Source organism: Bos grunniens, chromosome 19, assembly GCF_055505025.1.
Source record: "Bos grunniens cultivar Pamir isolate PY7600 chromosome 19, Bosgru_T2T1.0, whole genome shotgun sequence".
In the NCBI taxonomy this organism is placed as follows: domain Eukaryota; kingdom Metazoa; phylum Chordata; class Mammalia; order Artiodactyla; family Bovidae; genus Bos; species Bos grunniens.
In genome coordinates this window covers 48563976-48582853 of record NC_141183.1, presented here as the reverse complement: position 1 = coordinate 48582853, position 18878 = coordinate 48563976, and the positions used below count along the sequence as shown (strand labels likewise).

General features: G+C 42.3%; 1 non-coding gene and 1 pseudogene across 1 annotated transcript; one reads left to right on the top strand and one right to left on the bottom strand.

Moving 5' to 3' along the window:
* Positions 1 to 3721: 3721 nt before the first annotated feature.
* LOC147352561 (schlafen family member 5 pseudogene) lies at positions 3722 to 11590 on the bottom strand (annotated as a pseudogene).
* A 5168-nt stretch (positions 11591 to 16758) lies between these two features.
* LOC147352560 (U7 small nuclear RNA) lies at positions 16759 to 16820 on the top strand. Its single transcript, XR_015148466.1, has one exon. It is a non-coding gene; the product is annotated as a U7 small nuclear RNA (small nuclear RNA).
* The last annotated feature ends 2058 nt before the right edge of the window (positions 16821 to 18878 follow it).

Genomic DNA, 18878 nt, shown 5'->3' with positions numbered 1-18878 from the left:
AACATACTCCTTTTCCAATTTAGAACCAGTCTGTTGTTCCATGTCCAGTTCTAACTGTTGCTACTTGACCTGCATACAGGTTTCTCATGAGGCAGGTAAGGTGGTCTGATATTCCCATCTCTTTAAGAATTTTCCAGTTTGTTGTGATCCACACAGTCAAAGGCTTTGGCGTAGTCAATAAAGCAGAAGTAGATATTTTTTCTGGAACTCTCTTGCTTTTTTGAGTGCCCTCTTTGTAGTGGGCACTGAAAAGTCCTGCAGCTCACTTCTTGGTTATTACCCAAAGAGGTTCAAGACATGTCCACACAGGGACTTCTCTGGTGGTCCTGTTCACTTGGCCTGGAGGGTCGGTCCAAAAGCACAGCTCGAAGTTGACTTTCAGGTTGAAATACTAGGACCTGGAGGCCTCGGTGCAGTGCTGCGGAGCAGACACTTAAGGGTCTTCTGTGCCCGCCGGTCATCCATGTCCAGACCCACGTCCCATTTCAGAAAGCCGGGGCTCAGGAGGTGGCCTTGAAACCCGCCCCTGGGTCTGGCCTCCATGGGGCCGCTACCTGGACCTCACATCTTCTGCCCATTTGAGGAGCCGGAAGGCCCATGAGTTGGAGGAGAGGCCCATCGTGGTCGACCTTTATATTTTCTGGAGCAGAAGTTCAATAGGCTGCAAGAGCACATAAATATGTTTGGAAAAGGCTCATTGAAACCTTGAGAGTGAATTTTTTAAGTTTAAGATTTTAAAAATCTTTATATTATCTGAATTTGGGGAATTGCTAATTTTTCTTATTCCTTAAGCCATGATTTTTACAAGACAAGACTTAGTCTAATGCGATATATAATATGTATTTAAAACTACAACCACAGTTTAAAAATCCTGCAGTCTCTCCTTAAATGTCAACCTTGACTGTTTTCTTTGACATAGATTAAGGGATTGAGTCTTTGTCTTTTCTCACAAAAGATCAAAGGAGTGTTCTATAAACTGCCTTAAAATCATTACTGTTTTCAAACCATTTAGTTCCTAACATTGTATATTTTATTTAGTGCTTTGTATATGTGTCTGAAAGAGTTCTGAGTGTCTGGAGCAGGCTCTAAAGCCACACTCCTTCTCAAATAGGACTGGAACCCAGTTGCACCTCAGATTAGAATTTGAACCCCGGATCCCTGGTTCAGGAGGGGATTCAAGCCCACTGTCTTTCAGTTAAAACAGCTCATCTGGTGTCAGACTTATTGAAGCTCAGGTTTTATCTCCTCACAGAAAGAAGTCAACATGAGGCAAAGCAGTTGGCAAAGAGTAAGTGTATTAGCATAGGATGCTTGTGAGAGATACTAGTGGGCAGGCAAGGGAGTGCAACCCCAAGAATAAAGAGGGCTACATTTTTGTAATCAAAGAAAGAGTGGGGAGGGGAGAAGACTATCGTTTTCTCCTTCTTGAGTAGACATTAAGTCTTGTTACCAAATGTTAGGTCTGTGTGCCTGACACAGTGAGGCCAAACAATACCAGAGAGAGGTTTATTGCAGGGCCATGCAAGGAGATGGGTGGCTCATGCCTTAAAAACCCTGAACTCCCAGAAAGCTTTCAGCAAAGCCCTTTTATAGGAAAGGTGAGGGGAGGGGTGTGGTTAGTTATTGCAAACTTCTCAGTACCAGGTCATGGTCAGATCACAGTGTCCTTATAGACCTCCACCAAAACAAATGTTATTCTCTGTTCTGACAAGAAAGGGCAAGGTCCCAAGACTCGGCTTTCACTTTCCCAGGCCCAGGCCCTGGCTAAGAGGAGGACTGCCTGTGCAGGCCAGTTACCCTGCCTGGGAGTATTCATCAAGTACCTGGTCTGGGTCTTTTCGCCAGGGCCTGGGCCTGGCTAGTGGGTGGCCCTGGTGAGGGCTCTGGAGCTCTGCAAGATACAGCTCTCACCGTGTCCCTGGGACCCCCACTCACCTTCTAGTCCTGAGGCTGGAGGGCATGGCGGGCCCTGGGGAGAAGGCTGTGATCCACCTCTCACCATACTCTCTGCTGCCAGGACCACTGTGAGGCTGACTGCTAGTGGAGTGGGACCTCTGGCTAAGGGTTGAGCACTAACAACTGCATGCCTACCCCACCCTCGTTGCAGGCTTATATAGTTAATTTCTCCTCGATCCCTGTATGATATAACCAGGACTGTCAGGGTGCTATTCAGATCATATATATTAGCCAAAGGGTGGTAGCATATTCTAGAATATGATAATCCATCTCAGGTTTCAGTATAAAGTCCCCTTTCACCTGGGTTCTTTCTCCTTTCATCTATATTCCTGTCTCAGCTACATGCAAAAATGCTGCTCTTCAGCATCTCTGACTTCATGGAACAAGATTCAGACCCCATTCTGTTGTCTTGCGTTTTAACTGTGAGGTCTTGTGGCTTGAGTGTGCCTCGTGCTTAGATGGACCTGGTAGACTAGATTGTTGCTAGGTGACTGGATTCTTTTCTTGAGTGGTCATTACCTTAGAATAGTCTCCCAGACCCCCTTAAAATTCCCTCTCTTTCTTTAATCCTCTAGTGGTATTTCAAAACAATTTAATTATCCTATTACTGCTGCTAAGTCACTTCAGTCGTGTCTGACTCTGTGCGACCCCATAAACGGCAGCCCACCAGGCTCCCCCATCCCTGGGATTCTTCAGGCAAGAACACTGGAGTGGGTTGCCATTTCCTCCTCCAACGCATGAAAGTGAAAAGTGAAAGTGAAGTCGCTCAGTCGTGTTCAACCTTTAGCGACCCCAGGGACTGCAGCCTTCCAGGCTCCTCTGTCCATGGGATTTTCCAGGCAAGAGTATTGGAGTGGGGTGCCATTGCCTTCTCCGTTAATTATCCTACTCTAGACCTATTTCACGTTCATTGCTGAATAATATTCCATCATGCGAGTATACTATATATATCCACTGTTGTAACAATAGATAATTTGGTTGTTTTCTGTTTGGGACCATTGAGAACAGTTAATCTATGTGTACATGTTGGCATATTTCTAAATATATATTTAAAATATGACTAGAAGTGAAGGTAAATGAATATACATTTCTAAGAAGACCCTGAAATGGAATTTATTTTTCTGAACTTTTAAAGAGTTTACCATTGACTTTCTTTTGTCTGATTTTATCTCAGGATTTCCTTTTCCAATGTGCATGCATATCACCTCTTTGAACATCAAAAGTCATGACTTTTGAAAGGAAAAGTGAGGAAAGTGAGGTTTGATTGTATATTGGTTCAAAAACTTAAGTGGGGCTGTGAGAAAGAAGACCTCATTAGGGAACCATTATAAGAATGGGGAGGCAGGGGAAGGTGGCAGTAAATTAGAGAGGACCCATATGCACGTGTGAAAAAGGAATTTCCTGAATAAGTTAGTGTGAATTCATAATCAGAAAGGGAAACAAGAGACTTGAATGTGAGCACTAGAAAGGGTGTGAAGATAACAAACTGTTAAATCAAACAGCCTTCTGTACCAGCATCTGGTAGGTCTGCTAAGCCAGGGCATCCATTTCTGGGATGCAGGATATTCAAGATAGGCAGAGGGAAAGAAGGGCAATGACCCACCTGCTGTGTCTAGAGGAATTAATAAATCAGGCATCTGCAAATCAGAAGGTACTTCTGTTTCCCCAGATACTAAAACAATAACCTCCCTTTCCTCCTTCCCCACCTCCTCCCACCTCAGCACACATGAACATCACTTGATTTTGTTCCCTGACCTCAGGCTTCTCACCCAATCCGTGCTGCCTGTTCTTTGTGGCCAGCTGTCTCACACAGTAGTCCTTTCACCTGCCTGGAACTGGGCACAAACACTGCACAGCAGAATCATTCCACCTCGACTGCACAGACATATCCACGGAGGGCCCCCGATCATGCACTTCAAGGAATGTGATGGCATAGTGCATCTCACACCTCTGGGTTCAGAAATGATGGACTGGCAACTTCCTAATACAGTGATCAATAGAAGCACTCATGGCGGTAAGATCTAGTTTCTTTTTTCACTTCCAGTGACAGTGACTTGATGGGTCTTATCGTGCACACCAAAAAATATGTACCCTCCCTCAGTGTTTATAAACGCAGAAACACCTGAGGAGACACTCAGTAAAGCATTGGGACTCCTTTGTTGAGAACATCTTAAATTCAACCTGTGTGGACTTTACGTAAGGTTGAGCTTTTCCAGGTGCTGAAGGTGGTGAGCACTAGCAAATAAAGCAGCGGCTGAAGCCTCTGTGTTACCTTGATTTTGTACATGAACCTGAGCTTTCTATGGACTTAACACCTTGGAACATGTGCAAGAGTCTGAATCCCGCCTTTGAGGAATGCCAGTGCTTCCTGAGAATTCATGACGACAGTAGACATTCTCTGTCTGTGGTTCAATGAGGGGCACAGGTAGCTAGTCCTGTAACCAAGGCCTCTGATGTTCCATGATTTCACAGAAATCAGAAAGACATCTCCCGGGTGCAACTCATCTGAACAGCCTTTTGAAAGTTGAAGGCAGATACAGTCATACTCCATGGCTTTCATAATCGTAGACTTTGTTCTCAGTCTCAGCCTTGGTCACTCCCCCTCCAGAGTTCGGCAGGCAGATGTTGCATGCACGATGCTTTCTTTCTGCTTTCTTCCGCAGTTGAGGGTTCGTTCCACTCCTGTGCTCATTCCTAGGGGTGACTTTTCCTGCGTTTTAAACATACACAGCAAACTCATTTTCAGATCAGTCTTGAGACTCATCTTCTCAACATTTGTGCTGGTCTTACCCTGAAATGTTCTCCTAAAATACAGGAAGACACACCATTAGAACAGGACAAGCACAGGGAAGCAAATTACTATTTTGAGGCTATTCTTTTGAAGTTGGTTCACTTCGTCTGTTCCCACAGAACTTGAGCCCAGATTCACACAGGAATTAAGTGTGCAGGACAGGTGGAGAAGCCAAGTCTGACATGAGCCCATTGCCACCAGAGAAACGGTCAAGAGGTGATTTTTCTGCTGTGATTTTGATAACAGTTTCTGCAATGTTCTCCTTGGACCTGGAAAGCTTTCAGGGTCAGGGTATTTCTAGGGTGCGCTGATGCGTATGGCTTTTCTTGGTGCTTTGTCTTTCCTCTCTCACTTAGACCTGGGCAATCTCAGATTATTTTTTAGCCCAAGTTTTGAAAAGAGCAAATCTGATTGAGTTTGTTACTTATCTTTGTTGCAATGGAACAAATTCTTTAGATTTCTCTGGTCCAAGCAGTTCCTATCTTGTGAGGGAAAAAAGTATATTCTATACTTTTTTTGCCTTCTCCAACGCAGGAAAGTGAAAAGTGAAAGTGAAGTTGCTGAGTCTTGTCCGACTCTTAGCGACCCCATGGACTGCAGCCCACCAGGCTCCTCCATCCATGGGATTTTCCAGGCAAGAGTACTGGAGTGGGGTGCCATTGCCTTCTCCGATTCTATACTTTAGTATATTATATTTTACGTAATAAAAATATATCGTATACACACACACATTTAGTTTGTTTGGAACTAACAAATTATTGACTATTTGTTGGGAACAACCAGTCTGGTAGGTTGAGGTGTGTTTCATCATTTCCTAAATGCAATCCAGTTGTCCCAGCAAATAGGACTGGAACCACTGGATATCTACATACAAAAGAAAAGAACTTCAATTCGTAGTCTTCACACCATTTACAGAAGTGTACTTAAAACGTTTCATAAACCTAAATGTAAAGCCTAAAATCATGTGGAAATAAATGAAGACTGCCCAAATGATAACAGGTAGAGCTCTGTTTACTCAGAGCTCAGTATATTAAGGCACTCGGCCACCCTCATTTGTTTGAGATGGCAGAAACTCGGAAGCTTTATAGTGAAAAGACAGAGAAACACTCAGGGATGACCTGATTTGAGGTTGTTCTAAGGAAGCTGCACTGTGGCTCAGCTGGTAAAGAGTCCACCTGCAATGCGGGAGACCTGGGTTCGATCCCTGGGTTGGGAAGATTCCCCTGGAGGAGGGAAAGGCTATCTACCCACTCCAGTATTCTGGCAGTCCATGGGGTTGCAAAGAGTCAGACATGACTGAGCGACTTTCACTTAGGGAAGCTAGAAGTGGGCTTACTGGAAGTGGATTATCTCATATCACTGGTTTGGAGACCTCATTTAGCTTTGTTTGGTTGGGCCAGAGTTGAAACTGGAGGAAGTAATTTCGCAGCTGTTGATCAAGTTCTGACTACTGTTGACTAGTTGCTGCAGGGGGTTGTGGTTAGGTTGGGAGGTCAGAGTTATGAATCAGGTTTGAGTCACAACTAAAGGCTATGATCAGAGGTCTGTTTTGATGTACGGTTTGGCCAGTATCCATTTGTATATTCAATCTCTCAACTTCTGAACTTCCGGAGGAAAACAGAGAATTTTTACCTTGGGTTCAGCAAACAATTCTTAGAGCTGACACTAAATGCATAATACATAAAAGAAAAAAAATTGATTTATTGGACTTTAAAAATGCCTCCTTAACAGTGAAAGACACTCTTAAGAGAATTACAATATGAGCCCTTGGCCAGAAGAAACTATGTGTAATTGATTATATGATAAAGAACTTGTATCTCAACTTACTCTTGAAAGGCAATAACAGGAAAACAATTTAAAAATGGATAAAAGAGGGAATTCTCTGGCAGTCCAGTGGTTAGGGCTCCACACTGCCACTTCAGGGCGCTTAGGTTTGATCCCTGGTCAGGGAACTAAAGATCCCACAAGCTGTGTGGTACAGTCAAAAATTAATTAATTAAATAAATATCTTTTTAAAAACTATAATGAGATAACATCATTAGTCATTAGGGAAATACCAATTAAAACTACCCACCCATTGGAATGGTGAAAATGATTTAACCATACCAGGTGTCTGCAAGGATATGGAGGAAAGGGAACTCTTGTATTGTTGTAGCCACGCGTTCCGGGAAACAAACTCACTCAGAAGGGCAATGCAGATAGTGGAGTGCAGTTTATTACACCGGCGGGCCCAAGGCAGAGTCTCCTCTTAGCCAAGGACCCCGACCAGTTTTTGTGAAAACCTTATATACTCTAAGTGTACGTGCCCAAACCCTCCTCCCCAAATTCCTTGAAACTAGTCTGGACAAGGCAAAGGAGAGATACGATCAAAGTTAACCCCTGATTCATGTGTCATAACCCTAGATAGTAAAACAGTGGACATTTCTCAATAGGCCTGTGGTCATACCCTGATAAGCATAACGGAATTTATGACTCTGTTCTGTTTACAGAGATAATTAGCATATTATTTCAGGCGACGGAGAGTCTAGGTAAAAGTCCTGAGGCTCCTTCATGGGCGGAGGCGGGGTCTGGTTTTCCAGTTGGTATGTTGTTTCCATAAGTACTGGGCATCTAGCTCAAAGTCCACAGTCCAGCCCAAGATGGAGTCCTGCTTTCAAGATGGAGCCTGTTCTGTCTATTTCCTCCTTCAATAGCACTTTCATTTGTAACAGTCATAAACTGGAAAACCCAAATGCCCAACAACAGAAACAAGTTTTAGTTATCCATATGATGAATTATTGCTCCCTATAAAAAAGGAAAGAACTATTGGTACCCACAACATGAATGATTCTCAGAATAATTATTCTGAGTGAAAGACGCCAGACAAAAAAGGAGTGCGTATTTGATTCCACTGTATAAAAGTCTAGAAAATGCAAACTCTTCTGTAGTGACAGGTAGCAAATCAATTGTTTCTTGCAGATGGTAGCAGAGTGTGGAAAAGTGGAAGAGAGAGATTGCAAAAAAGATGGTATGTATGTTCGATATCTTGATTGCAGTGATGGTTTCATATGTGAAAATTTATATAATTTTACATGTTAAATATATACAGGAGACTTCCCTGGTGGTCCTGTGACTAAGACTCTAAGCTCCCAAAGCAGGCATCCAGGCTCAATCCCTGGTCAGGGAAATAGATCCCACATACTGCAAATAAGAGTTTCCATGCCACAACTATAGATCCCCCATGCCACTACTAAGACCCAGCACAGCCAAATAAATAAATAAATATTTAAATATGTGCAGTTTGTTATTTGTCAAAATACCCAAATAACTCTATTAAAAACTACATACATGAATGATTTTGAGAAAATAAGTAAAAATATTTTATCATACAGAAAGTCCACTGCATATGAAAGATTTCTGTTTCTCAAGTCCAATTTCTAAGTCCAACAGAGTTGTGGGTTAAGTTTTATTCGGAGGAAAATGAGGACTGCAGCCCAGGAGGCAGCATCTCAGCTCTGAGAGACTGCTCCAAAGCGGCAGTGGGGGAAAGTCCATATATAAGGTTTTGGTGAAAGGGGAGTTCAATACCATGAAGCACTCAATTTACAAAAGGTTTTCTGTTAGTCATAAGGGTCTGATGTCACCATGAAGGGATTTAGTGCTTCTCTAGATATGAGGAGATGCAAGGATTGAGATCATGAAATCTGTTTCTAGAAACATTGACTATCTAAAGACCTGTCTCATCAGATTCCCTGGAGCACAGAGTGCCTCACTCCACCCTGAACTCTCACAGGGGTTGTTGAAAGTCAACAGCTATAGCGGCATGGGGCTCACTCCGTAGTGGCAGATGGCAAACCCCTTGTCATTGGCAATGCCCTTGGTAAATGCCAATTTGTAGCTGACAACACATATGACAAACATATGCCAGACACGTGAACCAGCTTAAACATGTGAATGTACATTTACATCTTTGAAAGTCTGAAACTTGAAGATTTATGTTTAGGGGCCTCTGTTGTTCAGTCACCTGGTCGTGTCTGACTCTGCGACCCCATGGGCTGCAGCACGCCAGGCTTCCCTGTCCCTCACTGTCTCCTGAAGTTTGCCCAAGTTCATGTCCATTGCATCAATGATGCCATCCCAACGGATCCAGCCAGAAAGTAGGGGCCTTACTGTAATATAATTGGTTCACAAATCAGTAGGCTGTTTATGTGCCTGCTAATGCTAAGTTTCTTCCCATAGGAACTATATCTCTGATAGAATTAGTGGTATAGACTCTGAAATTCTGCATACTCCAGATGGAGGCCTTTGCCCCCAGATTCATTTGAGAACAATCACCAGCCCACCCTATCCTTTGTTTTGTATATTGTAAAGTTACACTGCTCACACCTGCCAAGTCCTTTCTCAGTGGAAATCAGGTGCTTGGTGTAGAAAACTGCAGGCACATCTACTACTGAAAATTACCTCAACAAAATAGCAGAAAATGCTCTTTCCTCCCTTACAGGTGCATTAAAACAGAAAGTGTTCCATTTCATAAAACTGCTCTTACAGATTTCTTTTCTAGCAAAGGAATCCTTCAAGACACCTGGTCTTCAGAGGTTGTTACTCTGACCTGGGAACTGTGTATTAACCTTGAGAGATACTGTAACTATGAGCCATTGTTTACTTAACGTCCTGTTGCCAAGAAAAGAATACTGAGATTGGTTTCTGTTTCCTGGTAGACATACACACCTTGAGGTTTCATAATCAGGACACAAGTGGATCATCTTATTTCACTCTTTGTCCACTTGTAAGAATGGCTTAAAATTTGTAATTGCTCATTTTCCTATTTAAACAAAAGACTTGAAGAGTTGGGACATTTAAATGAACACTTTTGACACAGGAAGCTGTCAGGCTTAGTGGCTTATCTTTCCTGCTTCTCTGGCCACAAGAACTCTCATCTTTGCCCATCACAGACTGAAATGGAATCAGTTTCTATTTCCCCAACCAAGGTAGGCGTAGCTTTGCCACATTCCAATACAGGAAGGTCAGGCAAACATTAGCCACAGCCCCATGTCCTTCTAGCAGCTCCACCCTCTGGAGACCCACTATGGGTCTGGGAACTGGGAGGAGCTACCACAAAAGTCCCTCTGTCAAGCATCTCCTCCCTACCTTACTAGTCCTCAAGAATTTCCTTCTGACAGTCGTGTGCAGAAGGAAATGGAATCACTGAAGCCTAGCCTCTGCAGACAGAACACACCAGAGCTCTAGTTAGCCATTTGATGGGGGGAGGCGGGCACAGGGCTTTGCAGGCTATGTGTAATGAACCGGACACTACAAGGCTTGGTTTGGTGAGATTTAGGCCATGATGCTGTGTACCACATCCAGAGTGATGGAACAGTTGACCATCCATTGCTAGTTTTGAAGACGAAGGGATCACAAGCTAGGGTGAAGGAGGAAATAGAACAGGCTTGATCTTCTGCCTGACCTTCCTGTATTGGAAGGTGGCCAAGCTACACCTACCTTGGTTGGGGAAATAGAAACTGATTCCATTTCAGTCTGTGAGGGGCAAAGTCTGTGGACTTCGAGCTATATGCCCAGTATCAATGGAAAGTATCAATGGAAACGACATACCAACTGGAAAACCAGGCCCCCAGAAGGAAGAGCCCCAGGGCTCTCCATCACCTAAAAGAATACCCTAATTATCTGTGTAACTGAATAGAATCATACATTCTATTATGCTTATTGGGGTATGACCACAGTCCTATTGATAATTGTCCACTGTTAACTACCTAGGCTTAAGGCATACAATCACGAGTTTAAGGCATATGAATCACAGGTTAACTTTGATTGTATCTTTCTTTTCCTTTGTTCAGACTAGTTTCAGAGAATTTGGGGAGGTGGGTTCGAAGATGAACACTTAGGGTATACAAGGTTTTCACAAAAACTGGTTGGAGTCCTTGGCTAAGAGAAGACTCTGCCTTGGGCCCTCTGGTTTAATAAACTGCACTCCACTATCTGCATTGTCCTTCTGAGTGAGTTTGTTTCCCGGAACGTGGCCACAACAAGGGAATACTGGCAACCTAGAAGCTGGAAGAGCCAGAAGTGTAATCTCCCCTAAAGCCTCCAGAAAGGAATGCTGTCCTACTGACATCTTGATTTTAGCTAGTGAGACCCATTTTGGACTCCTCATCCCGAGAACTGTATGGTAATAAATTTACATTGCTTTAAGCCTATAAGTTTGTGGTAATTTGATATAGAAGCCATTGGAAGCTAAAATTGTGATTCAGACTATGGTACCATTGTCATTAACTGACACGTTCTCCCGTTCAGCAAAGGATCACAATGATTCCACAGTATCTTATGAGAGAAATAGGACATTTAAAAACAGTTCTCATGATGTTGTCTCAGGAACCAAGACCTTTTCAGAGGAGCCATTAGGTCAAAACTAATTTCGTTTTCATACCAAGACATTATTTACCTCGTCACTCTCATTTTTTCACAAATATACAATGAAGTTTTCCAGGGGTTTCATGATATTTGATATTTAACAGACATAATACAGAAGCAGATACAAAAATCTAGCTATCTTCTCTTAAACCAGATATCAGGGCTTTGGAGAATTATGAAAGAAAGTCACTCTTCTCACTAAAATTTTTGTTGGAAATATATAAGTTTTCATTAAAACATGGGATTAATGTCATTTTTGATAGTATTTTAGAAAGATACTGTCTTTGCCCCCACCTCCCCATCCCTGGTAACCACTATTCTTGTCTCTGTTTTATGACTTTAGCTTTTTAGAGTCCACATATCAGTAATATCTTGCAGTATTTGTCTACCTCTGTCTGACACACCTCACCTACCATAATGCCCTGAAGTTTCATCCATATTGTCACAAATAGTAGGATATCCCAAGGGCATATTTTAATGAAATGATGGATCTAGGTAACAATCACCAGTGAATGCTGTAACTACAAGGATAGTGGTTCTATACCTTGACTGCCCAGGAAAACTGTTTAAAAATCTCAGTGTGGGGACTTCCCTGATGGTTCAGGGACTAAGACTCCACATTCCCAATGCAAGGGACCTGGGTTCAATACCTGATCAGGGAACTAGATCCTCCAACCAACAGCAAAGATCCCGAGTGCCGCAACTAAGACCCAGCACAGCCAAATAAATACTAAAAACATAAAAAGTCTCACTGTGTAGGCTGCACTCCAGACCAAGTAAATAAGAACCTCTGAGTTGACTGTAAAGGTCCCCGGATGATTTCAAATATGCAGCCAAGGCTGAGGACCAACCACTTCACTAGGTGAAATGTTGATGGGAAACTTTATAATAGATGAATCAGAATGACAGCATCTCAGTCAACTCACCAATCAGAGGTGATTATGAGGCATCATGTACATGCAACTGTGCAGCACTGCCTAGGAGGTATTCTGGCAAACAGCCTCCCCCTCAACAGACAAACGCATCAGTGAACCTAAGAGTATTCGGTCCTATAGGTCTAATTGCCGGGTTAGGTGAAACACAGGAGTCAAGGAAGAAATTAAACAGTACCAAGAGGAGGCAATCAACTGGATCATGAATGTAGGAAATTCAACAGGCAAGTAACTGGGGGGAAAAGGGAGGATTCAAGCTATAGATTAAGAGAGACTTAAGTCATGTGAAGAGTTGCCTCATTGGAAAAGACTCTGATGCTGGGAGGGATTGGGGGCAGGAGGAGAAGGGGATGACAGAGGATGAGATGGCTGGATGGCATCACCAACTCGATGGACATGAGTTTGAGTGAACTCTGGGAGTTGGTGATGGACAGGCAGGCCTGGCATGCTGCAATTCATGGGGTTGCAGAGTTGGACACGACTGAGTGACTGAACTGAACTGAACTGAAGTCACCTATCAACTAAATGCAATGTGTGGACCTTATTTGGATTGTGATTTTTTGAAAAAAAAAAAGTAACAAAGCAAAACTTGTGACAGTCTTATCTGGTGAAGATATTTGCTGTCATGTATATAAGTAAAATGATATACTGCCTAGGATTTGCTTTAAAATAATCTAGAAAACGGGGCTTCCCTGGTAACTCAGCTGGTAAAGAATTCGCCTGCAATGCAGGAGACCCCAGTTCGATTCCTGGGTGGAGAAGATCCCCTGGAGATGGGATAGGCTACACACTCCGGTATTCTGGGGCTTCCCTGGTAGATAAGCTGGTAAAGAATTCGCCTGAAATGCAGGAGACCTGGGTTTGATTCCTGGTTGGGAAGATCCCTTGAAGGAGGGCATGGCAAGCCTTGAAGGGTGAGGAATTCTTAGGTGAACAAAGAGAGCACAGAATCAGAGACACTAAGAACACTCTTCATAGGTTCAGAGATCCCTAACTACATGGAGAGTGGTGAACAGCCTTATGCAGCTGATGCAAAATGCATAGGGGCTGGGGACGGTTTGGTGCCTCCATATTTTCTTCTTTTTTTTGACCCCTAGGTCTCTTTTATTTTTTTTTTCCTAAAAATTTTTATTTAAGTGTAATTGATTTACAATGTTGTGTTAGTTTCCAGGTTTTCTACCTACTATGTGAAATACAAAAGACAGAAAGAACCACTTCCTGTCTTCAGGAATCATATGATTTCCTTGAGGAAAGTGTAGCATTATGCAAGTAAAGAAAAAAAAGTAAATGCTGAAGTGAATCCTGTGTGACACCGACACTGAGGACTACAATTGCTTTTGCTCAGCACCGGGGAGAAGTGGTCTTTTGGCTTAAGATAATGAAGTGTTATGAGAAGAGAGAGAGACCTAGATTCAAGTCCTAACTTGGCCTTTTCCTGGTTCTGTGACCACCAGGAAATCATTTTGACAGCTTTAAGCCTCATCTGGACTCAAAGCCAGGGACTCACGTTCTCGATTTTTTGTTCCATCAGTACCTCAGTTCCAGGTGTGAATTTTTATTTCAGTTACTGTTATGTAACAAAGCACCCTCAAAATTAGTGGATTAAATTAGAACCAGTCTGTCTGCTTGGAATTCTGTCAGTTGAGTGGGCCTCAGCTGGGCGGTTCTGCTGCTGCTCTCCATTGTTACCCCAAAGTTATGAAGGCACATATTTTAAAGGAGGTGGAAAGCGGCCTGGGCTGGAGCATCCAAGACAGAGCTTTGCACTCACACTGTTGGTGCCATGGAAGTCCTGGGTCGGGGCAAGAAGCAGTGGGAGCACTGGCTTGGCTGGGCCTTTTTCTTGCTCCATGGGGGCTCTGCAGGTGGGTAGCCATCCTTGTTATGTGACAATTCAGATCTCTCAAGAGCACAAAAGCAGAAGCTGCCAGACTTCTTAAGACTGAGGCCCAGACCTGACAGAGCATCATTTCTATCTCGTGTTGCTTAAAGCCAGTCTTGAACCCAGCCCAGATTCAAGAGAGGAACCTGCCCAGAACCACGAACACGTAGCCTACTGGGAGTCACTGATGTAAACAGATTGCCCACAGTACACATTTTTCCTTTTGAAAGTTTTCAAAAAAGCCTGTTTTAAGGCTAACTATAAAAAAGACAAGGTAGCTGTGCTTATGAGTATAGGCTTGAGCCAGACTAAGCTGGAGTTGCACATGGACAGGACGTGGGCAAGCTAATCTCTCTTTAAGCCCCTTGTGTTGCTTATCTAGAGATGCTTCCTTCATAGGGCTGTGGTAGAACTGAAAAGAGATAATGGGTCTAAGCACCTTGCACACAGTAGGTACCCAGTAGATGATAGCTACAGTGTATTGTTATTAAAGTTGCCATGGTGGTTGTATTATTGTTATTATTAATTACTGAAATAATTACTAATTATTATTAATTAGACAAGTGACTAATATAGCACATTTCTCATAACCTAAGGAGGAATGTTACTTTCATTATCTTCTTCAATTTCAGTTGACAGTTTTAAGTGTTTATTTTGCTCTTTTAATGAATTTTCAGGTCATTCTCTAATTTTAAAGTATCTGTCATTTTCTACTAGCAAAATAATTGGGAAATCAAATTCTTAGGTGAAATGTGAACGATGAAAACTCCTTCTACCTCTCACAAAATCTTGGAAACACACATTTTAGGAGAGATAGTGATGTATCAGTTAATTTTCTGAAAACACACATACAAACACAGTTCTGTATGAAAACATTATTTTATACCCATTGTATTTTTTCATGTTTAAGTGTAAAGATGCTTCCAAGTCAGGACTATAACATCAATTTATGGATTTTTTTTTTAGTGAGGAAAAAATGCCTTTTACTGTTGTATGAATGAGTTGTCAAGTATATATTCCCAAGAGTTTTGGATGACTTAGTATTAAGGTATAAACGTGATGACCTTTGGGCATTGTGAGAGCTCATTTTCCTCATGTTAACTTTAAAAGCAGTTGAACTGATTAGATTCAGCAGCAGTGGGAACTTTGTAAACAAATTTTAATACTTTGTTACAGTAGAAGGTTTTAGTGAAAAATTGGTTCAGAATACTATTAACATAAACACTGTATGTTTCGGGCTTCCTTGGTGGCTCAGATAGTAAAGAATCGCTTGCAATGCAGGAGGCTGGGTTTAATCCCAGGGTCAGGAAGATCGCCTGAAGAAAGAAATGGCTACCCACTCCAGTATTCTTGCCTGGAAAATTCCATGAACTTTTGGAGCCTGTGGGCTACTGTCCATGGGGTCACAAACAGTCAGACACGATTGAGCAACTAACACTTTTTGTATATTGCAGTTTCCTTTTTGAGTCCTCCAGTTGGGTATCGTTTGTATTCTTCTTAAATCTGCTTTGTTACAAACCCTCATAATTCTTCCCTAGGATAGCTAGGTAGCATTGGGGGCTGGTTGGTTGTCCACCACACAAGCAGTTCCTTTGTAAGGAAAATTCCTTTGCGAGGGAAAGAAAGACATGCGTTATATAGCAGATAGCATCTTCAGCAAATACATAACTTACTGGTTTGTAGGAACTCCTTAAAATGGGATCTGTAAGCACTAAACAGTTTGCTGCAGTGGAAAGACTGTGGTCCTTGGAGTCAGACTATTTCTGGCCCTTGGAAGTGATGGGAAAGTTATTTGACTTCTTTGAGCTTCACTCTCTTCAGCATAGACAATACAGACCTACCTCTCAGAGTCAGGAGATTGAATGAACTATCCATGAACACAGGGAATGTGGTAGGGACATGTGCATGTTAGTGCTCCTTGTACCTTGAATTAAGACTTAAACTTGAAGAACTTTTGAAAAAAAGCTGAAAATTAAAACTCAGCTAAAATATATAATACATAATGAATGCTCACACACACACAAAAATACTTCACACTTGCAAGTGTGAAGAAATACAGTCAGAAATTCACTTTACAAAGTACTCATTTTAAAAATGAGTTTCAAAAAGCCAAAGCAAATGAACTTGATTCATTGTATAACTGGATTGAAGGTGAGTGAAACTTTGACTTCTGAACTGCTTCAAGGAGAAGAAAATAATTCCAAGGTAATATCAGATTTGAAAGAGCAATGGTTGAAAGTTGATGAACAAAAAGGACCGGGCTTATAAGGTAGCACAAGTAGCCGAGTTTGAAATAGATTCTCCCTTCCTTGGCCCTCTTTCCTCTGAGCTCACCTGCTTCCTTTTATTCAAAACAGGGTCCGTCTCATCCCCAGTTGAAAAAATGTATGAAATTTTCTCTGAAATGAAAACTGACTTTACCCACCAGTGACTTCTGCATGTGCTGTACCTGTTACAGATGAAGAACCTACCTCAGAGAATTTTTAGGGCAGTAAAACCACTCTGTCTAATACTGTAATGATGGCTATATGTCATTATATGTTTGTTGAGACCCACAGACGGTTCAACTACAAGAGTGGACCCTAACGTCATCTGTGGACCTTGAGTGATGCCTATGTGGCCGTGTAGGTTCGTGGATTGTAAGAAATGTACCACCGTGGGGCAGAAAACCTATAATGGGAAGAGGTTTCTGTGTGTGGTGACACAACATACTCTGTATTTTCTGCTCAGTTTTGCTATGAATTTAAAACAGCTCTAAAAATTAAGTGTATTCATTTAAAAATAAATGAGATAAGTGTTACAGTTCTTTTAGAATTTGTCTAGCAGGCTTTCCGGTTCACACCGGAAAGCCCCCCCCCCCAAAAAAAAAAAAATAAATGAGATACATGTGAGGCACATAATGAAACAAATAAAGATAAAGAAACTAACTTTGCCTAGCAAATGCACTTCCTTTGTGTGCTATAGCTGATAAAGATCAAAAAAAAAAAAAAAGCACTCGGTGGCACACTGCTTCACAACAGAACCTCCTCTTGGTGGAGGTGCCAAATGTGTTATAGTCTTCTGATGTGACAACTTCATTCACTCTGGTATCTGTCAGATCTGCCTGAATCACCTGGGGATCTTGTTAGACCTGCAAGTCCTGACTCAGTGGTTTTGGAATTGGGCCTGAGAGTCTACGTTTCTGAGAAGCTCCCAAGTGATGCTTGGAGAAGTGTGAAGAGTGCATTGGGCAAACATGCATTCTCTTGTTTGTCTGGCCTACTGCCTGCGCTGCACGCTTTTGCTCCATGCCCAGAGATTCACCACTGAAGAAGAGTTGTTTAGGATCTTGAATACGTTTCTCTGTCAGTATGATTCTCCTTTCTCTAAGGCTCATTAGTGCTTTGCTTGAAGTTCTAACAGAACTTGTCACATACTTTTGCTATACTTAGCAGTGTATATGTCCGATTCCCCCACCCTATCCCTCTCCACATTACTCATCCTTAACTCTAGATTTCAGTTCAGTTCAGTTCAGTCGCTCAGTCGTGTCCGACTCTCTGCGACCCCATGAATCGCAGCACGCCAGGCCTCCCTGTCCATCACCAACTCCCGGAGTTCACCCAGACTCACGTCCATCGAGTCAGTGATGCCATCCAGCCATCTCATCTTCTGTCGTCCCCTTCTCTTAGGACACTCTATAAAATGTTCTCATAGATTCCTGTGCTTTTCACTAATAACCCTTACAAGAACTCTAATTAAATAATTATGAACTTGTTTTCATGGGTGTCTTCCCCACTAAATCAAAAGCTCCATGAGGTCAGGTATATTGTACAGCACTGTATCCCCATCATTGCCATAGTAATGGCCACATAGTAGGTGCTCAATAAATATTTGGTGAATAAATGAATGCATTGTAAGTTTTAAGGAAAGAGAAGTTTTGTATCGCTGAAAGAAGACAGCACACAGCCCTGCACATTGTGATTTAGTAAATAGTTGTTGGCCTAACGACAGTAATCTTAGGAACACTCAGCAACCGTTTTCTCCTTCACTTCATTCAGCAAATCTACTGAATAACTGCTATATGCCAAACCCGATTCTGTCACCAAAGATCTACCAGTATTCAGAGAGAACATACATGTAAAAACAATTCATTTGTTCAAGATGCATTTTTCTACCCTTAAGATCCATTGTCTTTTGGACCAACGGGCTTCTGAAGCAATGGGTTATGCCATTATGAAGATCTGTGAGAAAAAGACATGTTCCAGTCTGCACTTAAAGTGTCATATTATTAACTCAGGGTGGAGGGAAGGTGTGGGGAATGAAGACTAAAAGGAACGGGGGGAGGGTCATTGCAGCGTTTGGTTGAGAGGCGGTGATGTAGACTAGACCAGAGGCAGGGGAGAAGAAGAGACTCGAGCACTCAGGGACATACTTAGGAAATAAAATGAACAGGACAGCCACAAAAGCGACACCAGACAAATGGGACCAACATCAAACTCTAAAACTTGTGCATGAAGGGACACCACAGTGGAAGGACAGCCTACAGACTGGGAGAAAATGTTTGCAAACCATATATCTGATAAGGGGTTAATATCCAGAATACATAGAGACAGTCTGCAACTTAACAGAAAACATCAGATAACCTGATTCAAAAGTGGTCAAAGGACTTGAATGGACGTTTCTCCAGAGGTGATAATAGATGGCCAACAAATGTATGAAAAGATGTTCCATATCACTAATCATCAGAGCAACAGAGAAATGGAAATCAAAACCACAAGGCAGTATTTTCTCACACTCGTTAGAAAGATACTATCAGAAAAAAATAAATACAAGTGTTGGTGAAGATGGGGAGAAATTGGAACCCTACTGCACTGTTTGTGAGATCATAAAATGGAACAGTTCAGTTCAGTCGCTCAGTCGTGTCCGACTCTTT